This window comes from Drosophila santomea, chromosome 2R, assembly GCF_016746245.2.
Source record: "Drosophila santomea strain STO CAGO 1482 chromosome 2R, Prin_Dsan_1.1, whole genome shotgun sequence".
NCBI classification, from domain to species: domain Eukaryota; kingdom Metazoa; phylum Arthropoda; class Insecta; order Diptera; family Drosophilidae; genus Drosophila; species Drosophila santomea.
The window spans coordinates 910385-924505 of record NC_053017.2 but is presented as its reverse complement, the minus strand read 5'-3'; positions in this window follow the sequence as shown (position 1 = coordinate 924505).

The following is a 14121-nucleotide window of genomic DNA, read 5'->3' as shown; positions in this document are numbered from 1 at the left end:
ATACTCAGATAATGGAACAAACTTCGTGGGAGCCTCAAGAGTATTGGACAAAGAAATTCTAGCTGCCATTAAAAACAATAATGAGTTAGCACCTACACTAGAAAACGAAGGCATCAAGTGGCACTTTATTCCCCCGGGAAGCCCCCACATATGAGGTTTATGGGAAGCCGGTGTAAAATCAATGAAGCATCACCTTAAACGAGTTATTGGTGAAAACAGCTTTACATATGAAGAATTTGCATCGCTGCTATGTCAAATCGAAGCACTGCTAAATTCGCGTCCATTAGTCACTGAAAGGAGCGAAAACGATGGTGAGGACATATTAACGCCGGGTCATTTTCTGGTGGGAAGACCTCTAATTGGAGCTTCTGAACATTTTGCAGAAAGTAAGACAATCAGCTCTTTGGATAGATGGAAGCTTATTCAACGCATCAGATATGATTTTTGGAAGAATTGGAAAGAGGAGTATCTGGTGTCATTTCAACAGGCGCCAAGTAAAGCCAAATCTGAAGGAGGGACAGCTGGTTCTTATAAAACATGAGAACACTCACCCTGCAAGATGGCCAAAGGGAAGAATCATTAGTACGACTAAAGGACAAGATGATAAAGTCCGGGTAGTCACGGTTAAAACAAGCGATGGGGAAGTAAAAAGATCGCTAAACAAGATTTGTCAACTTCCTGTTAGCGAAGCAAAACCAGCTGGAGCTGCAACGCCATCTATAACGGAGTCAATGCAGCTACGCAAGGACAAGAAGCTTATGCAGCGAGTTCCAAAAGGCAAAAGGAATGGCACTGGAAGCATAGCTACTGTGCTATGCTGTTTATTGATGCTGCAAGCTACAACTGCGACAGAAAATTCGGAAGAAGTTCCCAAAGAACTTGGGAAAATTTACGACATCGACGCAAAAGCTGCAGTTATGGTAAACAAAATTCGTAAAATTTAAGTCGCTACATCCAGTTGGTAAAACAATCAGAGGACTTCCTGGAAAAATCCCGCATGGTTTGCAAAAAAATGGGAGACTTCAAGGACTACTGCGATTTCTTCGGCATGACAATACGGACAAAAATTGACAACATTAAAGAAAAAGACAAAATACTACGGCACCGTACCAACCGAAAGAAAAGGTTTATACTGTTCTTTGATATCGGAAATGCAAATAGAATACAGGAAAATATGCAAACGATCATAAAAAACGAAAAACATATAATGGAATATGTTGACAATCAGACCTCGGCCATCAATGCCACGGAAGAATTAGTAAGAGCAACTACGATAGAAGCAAACCGGAATTTGGGAAAACTGACCCATCAAATCAATTTTATTGCAGAAACCATGAAGGGGCACTTTATGGTATATAAGGAGTCAATTAAATTCCTTATGTTATCAAATCAAGTGCGAAACTGGATTGAAGAGGCAGAAAGCCTACAAGCATCAGCGATCTCAATGGTAACGGACATTAGTGAAGGAAGAACTCATCCTACACTAATTGCGCCTAACAAAATGCTGGAGGAGCTCGAAAAAGTTAAACCAAAATTAGGACGAAAACAAATGCTACCGGGTGGAAGTTCAGTTATACAATTGCCACTGATCTATAAACTGATGAAGGCACAAGCTATGTTGAAGGATAATGTCCTATTCATTGAAGCAAAATTGCCGAAAAACGCGGATGATCACTCTTGCGAAATATCTCCATTGAAACCAAGCAAGGCACACTTATGCGAAATGATGGAATTCCAAGGCAATTCGTTCATCAAAGAGATAAGTGGATCCAACCGTTGGCTATTTAAACTGTTTAGGAATACAACAGGTAATATAAGATGCAACGAACAGCATCAGGTTATAAGACTGCCCAATCAAGGCATTATACAACTACTTGCAGGATGCACAGCAATATTAGGGGATACAACAATAATTACTCCTCAAAAAGTAATTTCGACAGCGTCTGAAATGTCTATCTTCCCCAGTTTACGAATTATAGATGACAAGGAGACATGGAACGTGGTCCCGCTGAAGCACTTGATTGTCAACAATACTTGTGAACTGCAAAATCTTCAAACGCGCATCAAGACTCTGAAAAATAACAAAGTACGCATTGATGACTTGATTTTCCACGCGGCAAGCGGACACTCGGCTCTAGCGATGACAGCGATTATCATAATTATAATGGTCATTTATATCCGGAGGCAACGCATAAATGAGAGACAACTACTGGCCATACATACTTTTCAACTAATCTAGTATACCCTTTTACTCTACGAGTTACGGGTAGAAAAAGTAACATACTAACCAAAACAATACATGACAAATATTTTTCACACAATAATTAAACATACACGGCAAGTTCACAAAGCTTGGTTATAAATAAATCATAAATAAATCTATAATAACAATGTAGATACAGTAAAACACATTCTGATTTTGAAATAAAATATGTAAACAGTAATATAATTAAAATTTGGAACCTTCCCAAGACTATCCTAAACCAAAATTGTATTATTAGAGAAAAAACATGATAAAAGCACTTAATTGTTCTGTTCAATTAGAGGAAATATTAATTACCAACACAATGTTAGACTATACTCAAACTATCTTTGTAATCATTAATGTAACAAAATTTGAACCGCTCGAATACATTCATTCAAAATAAATAACCGAACAACACAATCAGACAAATAATGTCTTTCAAATAACAAAACAACTTTAATCATAATAGTTATAATCTTTTAATATAAAATTATACCCCAAAAGTTTATTTTAAAATTCAAAAATCAAACCCTAAAAAACGAAAATATTATAAGTCCTGAAACAGAAAATATATATCCATTCTACAAGCAAAACTCCCCAACCACACTACACTATGTCTAAAAACAAAATGAAATCAAAGACCAAGAGCCCTTCGATTAACCTTGGTTGTTATTTACGCACAGCGTCATGTCCAAAGTTTAGACTCTGCGGCGAACCAACGTCCCCTAAACATTCGATCACTTCGCGAGCCAACTGAAATCTCCAATTACTCATATTTTTCGGTAGCTCCTCTCTCCACGGGAGAATAGACGTTTATAACTTTATTCCCTTAAACATCGCTCTTAAACTATCCCAATCTGCCTATATAAACGCTAACATGTCTCCATGAGTTATTTCAGTACTGAGTACGCTATCAACTGCGGTAGCCCTGCTTTTGTTTTTCTATCCGATTCTCAGATTACTTTAATTATGCCGTAGTTTTGGAAGTCACTGCTTTTACTTTGTTTTCCGACTTTTATATTATGTTCGGCCGTAGGCATGCGAGTTTTAATTAGCGGCTTGTTATTGCCGCTACACTGCTCATATCTGCTGAGCGGACACCGTCTTTCGCGCAATACACTATTGGGGCTGCAGGATCCTGAACACAATCCTTTCCAGTGTATGGCGATGGTCCCGACGCCGCTGCATTGATCGCTTGTAGACAACAACAACACTGCGATGAAATCAAGTGCATGTTTTACAGGCGTACAGGAGCTGGTCTTAGTGGTCAATGACTTCCACGGTGTTGATCACATGGGCTGTATTATCGGATGCCTTGGAATTTGTACCACCCATCTCGAAACTTATTTTATATATTTTGGCGCAGCCGGTAGGATTGTAGTTCATCCTTCAGGAGTATTCCTTTTGCCGGCCATTGATCCTTCCAGTCCAAGTCCTGGTATCCTGGGATTTTGTACTTAACTGCACGGTGTACCCGCTCTCTCGCTCTCCCACACAAAATCCTAAAGTGCAGACTGCGCTCTTGCGGTACATTTTTGATTTTGTCTTTGCGTACAGTGGTCAAAACCCAATTAAATATGGAATCCAATGTTGTCTGCTTCCATAACAAATGCCGTCAGGTAATAAAGCCTGAGCAGTCAAAAATGACTTGTGATAGATTGGTGCACACTAAGAGCGCTGGCTTCAACTGCCGAACAAGTGATGACCTAGCAAAAGGCCCTAATCTAAAATGCTGTTGCCTAGGAGTTGCGAATGAAATGAAACTCTTTATGCGCTAAACTAAAGGTGGCTTGAAAGTACTGATCAGCAGTTTTTGGCGTGGCTAGAGATAGTTTTCGTCAAGCTGATGATCTTCTTTCCGCGCTAGATTCACAAGCTATTAGAGGAATCTCCAAAGCGCAAGAAAGCCGCTGGTGGTAGGCTGGCTAAGGAAAATACCGGGCAATCTCCGGCAAGCGATCAACAGGACTCCACAGCTGATCAGTTGACGATCGCAGCAAACCCTCAAATGTTGCTTAGATCGGCAGCTAAAAAAGATTCAGAGCAATCCTATCAATCCGTTGTGGAGGGAGTCCAGCCTGGGATTGCTACAGATTCCATTTTTTCCGCAACCAGTAATTCCACCCGTCCCGAATAGTTTACCACCACAAAGTAATATTGAGTCCGGACTACCGGCACAAGTTGGCACTTCAGAAATTCAACCTGCAGTGCCAAAACCCATCCCGGTGGTTCCACTAATGAAACAATTTTTCGTTTCTCGGCTTTCCTCTGATCAAACATCATCTGATGTATTGTCTTATATACAAGACAAAACAAAAGCCGACAACATAAAATTGGAAAAATGTAACTTTTCTTACGCTAGAGACATCTCATCTTTCAAGATAACTGTCCCTAACGAGCTATTCTCGACCATATGTTCTGGTGATTTTTGGCCGGATAGTATGGTTGTGAAAGAGTTCGAAGCGAAGATTAAAAATAGAAAGAAAGGGCCCGTGGGTATTGAACATCCCTCACGTGGCCAGATCACTGCCATACTGTCTACCCTCAAGTCAGAGGAGATACTTTTTGACGAGTTCCGTAACTTAGAATTCTTATGCGTAAAGCTGTCATTTTCTGATAGCTATGTTTATATTACGAGCTCTTACATTCCGCCGTCTTCTGAATTTCCTGAATATATAAACCATTTGTCCGCAGTCCCATCCGTTTCAAATAGACTGTCCGATAGGGACCAACTAGTTGTTCTAGGTGACTTTAATATACCAGGCACTAAGTAGTCCACAGAAGAACAGTAGAATATTCTTCTGCCTATAGCACAGCATGACTTTATTGAAGGCTTGCTCGAAATATCGTTGTCGCAAGTTAATTATATTCCAAATTCTCTTGGTCGTTCATTTGATCTATGCTTATTTACAAGTCCTAAAAGTGTGTTTCTGACTAGAGTAGCACCTCTTAGTCAACCAGAAGATCCATACCAGCATTCCAGGTGACAATCGACACAGGTACCGTAATAAAAGTGAGGCCAGAATAGTCAACCAAACGAATTCATTGTTTTCGTAGGGCAAACTTTCGGAGGCTAAATCATTTTATATGTGGCTTTAATTGGTTCGATCTTTATTCTTGCAACATAATGGCCGATGCCATAAATATTTTTTTATAATGCAATTAAATCATTTTTTAACTCTTGTCTTCCGATGTACTATCCCTCTATCTCTAACAAACCTCCTTGGTTTAATAAAGAGTTGACACATCTAAGAAATGTTAAGTCCAGACTTTATATAAAATTTAAAAGTACCGGTACTCAATCTATGGCCGATCTATTTGAACAGTTTTTAAATCACATATTTTACGTTACCTTATTCCGAACAGCCTTACTCTTACGCGGTATCAAAGTCGAATTTAATATTCTGTCCCACTCTAAGCGAAAGCTCGCTGCTTTATGCTCTTCAGCGAGTTAAGCCTGTCTATTCGCCAGGTCCCAACGGAATTCCTGGCTGTGTGCTTAGATTCTGTGCGGAGGCCTTGTGCAAGCCTACTGAAACTGTTTATCTTATCTCTGGAATCTTCACAGTTCTCCCATATATGGAAAAAGTCCTTTGTGATTCCTCTCCTTTAAAAAGGTAGCAAATTGGATGAAAGCAATTACGGAGGAATCTCCAAATTGTCTGCTATCCTGCTATCACTCCTCATTTGCAGCACCTTTGTAGGTCAATTACCCATGTCAGAATGGGTTACGCAGTTCAACTAACCTTCTGGTGCTACCCTCCTTCGTAGTACAGGACTTCAAAAAATAATCTTTAAACAGATGTCATCTATACGGATTTTAGTAAAGCATTCGGCTCTGTTAATCATTCACTTTTATTGAAAAAAACTTGATTTATTAAGTTTCCCTGTTGATCTCCTAAAATGGATTCTGTTTTCTGAATGGCAGGACGCAACAGGTCCTCCTTTTTATTTTTTTTTACGCGCGAGGCCCACCGCCACACCGTATCGTACGGCTCGAATCTCGGGAAGATAGATATATATATATATACTAGTAAGATCTAAGAGTTTGTATAATACGTTAGTATAGATCGCGTTAAAAACGGCAGAGAGTCAGAATTAGAGATAATAGGATAGAATCTATTATAGTCAGAACATAATACTCTGTAGGGATCATGCAACTCATAATTAGATCTACATTGATTTAAAATTAATGGTACGTTATTTCTAGTAAATCTGCTTGGAACAGTGAAGTTTAGCCGACTAACCAAGTTGGGACTATCAACTTCACCACGAATAAGGTTAAAAATAAAGACTGTTCCACGCATCGTTCTACGGTTAGCTAAGGAGGGTGTCCCGGATCGAACATTGTAATCGATAGTTAGTATTTTTATTTATCTTTGTATTGTGAACTAGTCCGTAAGTGTTAGGATTATTAGCCAAAATGTGTGCGGGCACACTGATTGTCGCCATCGTAAGATTCCAATAAGCCGGGAAAACTTAGCATTTTTCATTATCGCGCGACAGCTTGGAGGACACACTGCGGGGAGCTAGGATTAAGTTAACTCCAACTGTAATAACCCTTAATCCTAACAGAATAAAACGAGCCTACATCCACGGAATAAGTCTGCCCCTTTCTTCCGGGATCCATCGTGGAGTGGCCGTTTAAAGGCAACTCAGTTACTTAAATAAGGAGGTAATCTAAGGTTTGCATCCCAATTAAGGCGCCGTAAGGCAAAAAGTAAAAAGTTCTTTTGAACCGATTCAATTCGGTCCGAGTAAACTTTATATTGTGGACTCCAAACAGGTGATCCATACTTGAGGATCGGACGGACTAGAGATGTAAATAAGGTTTTGGTCATGTAAGGATCATCAAATTCCTTTGACCAGCGTTTTATACAACCAAGCACACCCCTGGCCTTATTGACAATAGACGAAATATGGTCTGAAAATTTAAGTTTAGGGTCCAGAAGAACACCAAGATCATCAACATGTGTAATTCTGTCCAAAGAGCACCCACTTAGAATGTAAGTTGTGTTTAATGCACACGACAAAAAGGTCATAGCCTTACACTCAGAGCCATTTAAGTTTAATACGTTATCACGGCACTAGGTTTGAAAGCTTTCTAGATCGGATTGTAAGTCCGAATGGCGAGAAATTTCCTTATACTGGAGACATAATTTAACATCATCCGCGTACATAAGTACACGCGAATGCTTTATTATTAAGGGAAGGTCGTTAACAAATAAAGGAGCCGCCAAGGTCCGCTCCTTTTTACCTTATTTATTAACGACGTTCCCTTAAAGCGATCTAGACTAACGTATTTAACAAACTCTTAGATCTTACTAGTATATATATATATTTCCTCGTTTTTTACTGCCTTCTATATCGCGTCTATCTTCCCGCGGCTCAAGCCGTACGATACAAGGCAGCGCCCCTCGGTCGGTTGGGCGGTAGGTGTGGCCGTGGGACTCGCGCGAAAAAAAAAAGATATATAAGACTTTCGGTCAATCTTATCACCTACCCAATCCGCGTCCACAAATCCACAGAAAGATTAACCGCACTGTTTATATGGTAGCTTCATTTAAACTGTTGGTGAAAGTTATCTGACCACATGATTTATGGCAGCCAAATGTTCAGCATGCGAATTTTGGTTTCGTTGAACCAGTTTTGATACCGAGTACAAGATGTCTGGTCTTGTGGTAATATCTAGCTCACCAACAACAAATTGGTAAGTAAAACTTTCTTGCATTGATCGCTTCTGCAGCAATCTGGAATCCTGCATCCAGAGGTGTCTTGGTTGTCTTGCAATTCTCAGTGCAATAAATCCTAAATATATTGTGAATGACCCAACAAAATCTCTTTAAGATCGCCATCTCGCTCTATTTCCATTTCCTTCGTTATCGCTCCGCAGACATTTGAGCTTTTTGCCTGTTTGACTTTGACCCGCTTCTTAAACTCGATGGAGCTTCGTCAGCACCACGTACTTTTCACGTAGAAAATATGCAAAAGATCTCGTGGATTTGTCGTCAATAATGGTTAGAAAATACTTCGAGCCACAAACGGGTTTTGCTGACTATAGACGTCTTGCATTGAATATTTTTTGTTACAGAAATATTGTCCAGTCCAAGAATCGCTCCTTTGGATTTCATCACATTCATGATAAAGAAAATTTTAGAGAAATCTGTTGCCATCGTCAAAACAATTACTACGCTCGCGTTCAAACAAGTATAGGCTGACAATATTATTGGCTTTCACTTACATTAGCCGTCTTGCATCACTTTGGCATTTTGTATGACGAAAATCACTTTGCATCTCTTTTGCACATCACTGCGCACTGACATGACATGAAGTTTCCTGTCATCTTCGGTACGAACAGAACATTTTTAAGCGTGAACGTGAGCAAGCCTGTTTGAGTCCTGACGTCCCCTTTTCCTTCAGCTTTCAGGTTACAATCGGCTAGTCCGATCTGTTCAATGTGCTTCTTCAAATTTATGCTTCTTCATTTTAAGAACACGTATGGCTCGTTGCGCCCCTGTCTTAACACCACACTGATCTCCTGCTTTTCCGTCACTAACACTTAAGCACTGTACATTTATTTTGCCTTGTTCTCCACACTTAAAATAGACGCTATCCTTTTGTTTCTTCTGTTTCGTGAATGATTTTGGCATCTGTGCAGCGACGAATGACTTTGTGCTATCGCTTCGCTCCTCTGCAATTCTAGGTGTCATAGTTTGTGCCCTTGGCAGAATTAACGGGCAGAAAAATAATACACCGTGTATACTGTGCGAAATTTTATAAGCGACTGAAATCTGTCCGTCCGTCTGTCTGTCCGTATGAATGTCGAGATCTCAGGAACTATATTGAGATAGTTCAGGAACTATTAAGATTAAGCATACAGATTCTAGAGACATAGACGCAGCGCAAGTTTGTCTTTCAACCCATGTTGCCCACTTAACCGTCCATAAAGCGCCCAAAACTGCCACGCCCACACTTTCAAATAACATTGTTTAATTTTTTTTACAAGTGCTGTAAATGTTCTATCAATTTTCAGAAAAACGTTTTGCCCACCCACATTTTGGTTAGTCTTGTAATTTATTTCTCGATTTTCCAAAAATCTTTTTGCCACGCCTACTCTAACGCCCGCCAAAAACTATCAGTGTAATAATTTCTCCTTCGCACTTCCACTGAATCTCAATTTTCTAGCTTTTATAGTTCCTGTGATCTCGACGTTGATAGAAGAAGAAATGACGAAGAAATGAAGACAGAAGAAATGACGGACGTTTGTAGTCGTGAATAGCCAGTAGCTTTATACAAGCTTACGCATTGCACTACAAATAATATATTAATCAATAAAAATATTATATGAATGTAAGATGGTGAAGCAGCGGAGAGTCAGCAGAAAGACATCAGAAAAGCAGCAGAATACCAGCAGAAAAATCAGTAGAAAATCAGCAGAGGATTAAGCAGTTTAACATTAACATTACAGCAGCAGCTGAAGAGTATACGTCTCGCTATGACCTTGGGAAAAAAGGGGTGGGAACGCGGAAGCAAGAGGATGCGAGATATCAAAAGAAGGAGGAATCAGCAGAGATGCCAAAGCAGAAAAAGTGAAGAAAGCTGAAATAACCGAACAATTTTGTTAAATTTCTAACAATATATTAATACATATATTTTATAATAATAAATCGAGTTGAGCATAAGACCTCAGCTCACATGAATACAACTACGATAAAATAAATAGGTAAGCCATTTACAAGGAAGGTGCTGACGCGAGAAGTGGAGTAGGTCAAAAAGGATGACATAACTTTGATGGACAGCCTTGAAAAAGGGGGATCGTTTTGCGCGGGCCGCGAGTATCTATTTTGCACATGGACGTGCGAAGTGGAGGGAATTTGCCCGAAGCATTGCCCGATCGTTTTACGATCAAGCATCAGCTAAGCATTGAGGACTGATGACTGCCAAACGGTACCCCTCCAATTTTCCAACTTGTTTCTGTATTTCGTTCACCTGACTGTGTGGGCTTCTATAATTTTTTATATATACTGGTTCATCATCTTTTAGTCTCAGCTTTTGTTTATAAAAAATATTTGTGCTTATTGGTTAATATTCCAATCCGAATACATCATTATATTGGGTGCATAAGCTTGAAAGCTGTGATTTGAATTGTGGAGGAAAGTTTTGTTTTAATTGAGATACAAAAGCGTTTTCAGATGTTGTTATGGTACTTGCTATGTAAATACCATGCTTAATTTCTTGATTTGGAATCAATACACTGTCTTCGTTTGAATATATGTTATTGGAAAATAAATTGGAAATTTTAAGTTATTAGGTCTGATTATAAGCCAATCTTCAGATGGCTTGAAGTCTAAATGACAGTTGTACTTTTTAATAAAATCGATTCCTAATATGCCATCGAATAGCGAATTGTAAATCCACGATATGAAAATCGTGTTGGATTATGTACTTAGTGGTCTGTATCTCATTAGAAGTTAACCCCTTGGATTTGGTTACCTCTTGACTTATTCCTTTTATATCTATAATATAATTTTCTTCTATGTTATGAAAGACATCAGAATTTTCTTTATGTCTGCACCTATGTCTACTAAAAAGACAAGTTATTTACCTGTAGCCACATGGTTAAATGATACAAATATGTTCTGACTAAAATTAATGGTGCATTTTCTATTGTTGAGTACTTAAAGGGATTTCCGGGTTTTCCTATATATTATTGGCTAACCTGACATTATTTGGGTTATTATAGTTGTGGCCTCGATCCGAGTTACCACGGCCTCTTGAGTTTTCTCTATATTGGCCTCGTCTTTAGTGTATTGGGCATTGTTATTATAATTATTGTGACTAAAATTATTATTGCGACCGCGAAACTTACCTCTATAATTTCCGCGTCCGCGGTTTCCGCCGCGCTGTGAATTATATTTTTAATATAGGACAGTGTTTGGCTGTCCGGTTGCCTCATTCATGGTATTGAAGGTACCAGCTTGCATGATAAGTTTTTCGTTATTGATAGTGCAATTTTTAATCATTGCTTTCACTGCATGCTGAGTGGAATAACTTCTGGCTTTCTCTAGGGATTAACCATCTGCTATATATGCACCTTCTAACATTTTTTTCATCTGCTCAACCTCTAGTGTGTACTGGCTAGCAGTTTTATTGCGTTGTTGTAGGTTCATCAGTTTTGCTGATAACACTTCTACAGTTTCGCCTTTGACATTGCTTTTTAATTTGGAAATGACATCAGTTATTGTTGTTTCATCTCCGATTAAATTTCTGGCAACACCTTTTAGCCTTGTTATACCCGTTACTCGAAGAATAAAAGGGTATACAAGATTCGTTGAAAAGTATGTAAAAGGCAGAAGGAAGCGTTGACGACCATATAAAATATATATATTCTTAATCAGGATAAAAAGCCCAGTCGATTTGGCCATGTCCGTCTGTCCGTCCGTCTGTCTCTCCGTATGAACCTCGAGATCTCAGCAACTACAAAAGCTAGAAAGTCGAGATCAAGCATACAGACTCCAGGGACATAGACGCAGCGCAAGTTTGTCGAATCATGCTGCCACGCCCATAAACCGCCCAAAACTGCCACGCCCACACTTTTGAAAAATGTTTTAATATATTTTCATTTTTGTATTGCTCTTGTAAATTTCTATCGATTTGTCAAAAACTTTTTGCCACGCCCACTCTAACGCCCACAAACCGCCCAAAGCTGCCACGCCCACACTTTTGAAAAATGTTTTGATATTTTTTCATTTTTGTATTAGTTTTGTAAATTTCTATCGATTTGCCGAAAAACTTTTTGCCACGCCCGCTCTAACGCCCACAAACCGCCAAAAACTGTCAGTGTTGAAGACTCTCCTTCGCACTTCCACTAACTGAGTAACGGGTATCAGATAGTCGGGGAACTCGATTATAGCGTTCTCTCTTGTTTTTATTATAGAACCTGCTAATTGTTCGTGTTCGGCTGCTATTAATTTCAATATTCGTAATGCATCAATAAAACTTTGTAAGTTATCCGCTTTACCATCGAAACCTGGTATAAGCTTAGATGCTGTATTAATGAAATCGATATTGGTTTGCGCCATTGTGATATTATTGCCTGGTTTGTTCTCTACTATACTTGAAGAAGTATACTTGAAGAAGAATCTGTAGAATTATCCAGATCTGACATCAAAACAGCTTGGATAGTAAGGTCATTTAAATCCTGCTCTTCTATTTTAAGGTTTGTCTCAAGCTCTTCTAAATCTATTTGATCTGTATTAGCTTGTATACTTCTAATCGAGCGGAGAAGATTCCGCACAATTTTACAAAATTTTCTTATTTTGATAATGATGATCTGCTGCTGAAGATGATATCCGCGTCAGCTGGTCGTCGCCGGCTTGGCTACGCTGACGCTCCTTCGTGGGCGAAAGTGGCGGAGTGCCCCTCCCGCTGTTGTCTTTACTGCTGCTGATGTCCGGGGCCTATTGGCTCAGGCGGGGCCGGCTCTGGTCTTCGCACTGGTCTTTGGTATTAGGCATGTGGATTTACATGCTATCGCGTATAATGGTCCAGGGCAGTCGGTCGGGCAGGCGTCAACAGTTTGGGAGATGGTGGTTTTTGTGTTATTTTTTTTTCATTTATAACTTTAATATGCACTGAGTGAGTTGTGTCAAGTTCGGCAGTTAACTTTTGTGCGGTTGCCCATGGGGGCGGCGTTTTATTTGTATACAATAGCCACTTAATGTGTGCTATTCTTTTATTGATTTTGTTTTTCTGACCTCCACTCTACTCACTCAGTATTTCTTTGTTTTTGTCCAGTTTCCCAATCTCCCGCGCTGGTGTAAGGGACGGATTGCCTCTCACACTTGTTGTTGTTGCCGTTTGCTTCGCAGGCGAGAAGTCACGGTCGTCATATAGATATGAAAAAGGCTCCTTTTGAGTCTTTGGTGTTTCTTTATTATTGTTGAAAGGCGTAGGTGCCGCTTCCAACGTTCAGTTGAATCTGATTTGAACACTCTTCCTTAGGGGCTAAGTTAGCCTAAGCCTCATTGCTGCGCTGTCCACAGTTGGGAATATTACTTATGTATTACTCTGCTAAGTTAGAAATTGTTATGTGCGTTCACAAGTGATCAGCATAAATGCTGATCCTGCATTTATGACGCATGTGCATGAGTGGGTGATCAAATATGACATGCACTTGAAGTGGAATATTTCCATAAACATTGCAACAAAGTGTTACAGTTTGCATCTGTACTATTGGCTAGTACAGTGGGTATTCGATATGTGCGCAAAGTATTAAAAGATAAGCTTTTGTTGAAAAACTCATTTTGAGCATAATTGAGCATAATTTTTAAATAAAAATATCATTTCAGCGGCGAGTATCCGCCTTGTTTTTGTTATGCAAAGACAAGAGCTCTCAGAGAGACGTTTGTAGTCGTGAATAGCCACCGTTGCCCGGTGATGAATTCGATACTCCCCGCTAAAAACAAATAATGGTCAACTTCTTATAATCTTTGTATGCCAGACTTTAATTTTTGTATTTTTGATACGCCGACGTAACACAGTTGGCGCCTAACGCAAGGATTTGTCAAATTTATTAAGGAATTGTGTCATTATGTTCAACGAACTAGTTTTCTGTATTGGGAGATTAGGGCACCTAAATAGACATAAGTTCCATCTTTTAATGTCCTAAATTAATTGGACTTTTTATAGAATATTGGACTTAAGTAGAATCAGTGCACGCTTATTAACTCTTTTACTATTTATCATAAGTTGAAGTCCCCAACTTCTGCAGCCGAGAACACGAGTCAATGGTTCAGAATATAGGTAATGCCTATATTCGAGAGATATTTGAGATTACTTTTGTTTACCTGTTAAATCGTAAGTCCTTTGTTTTG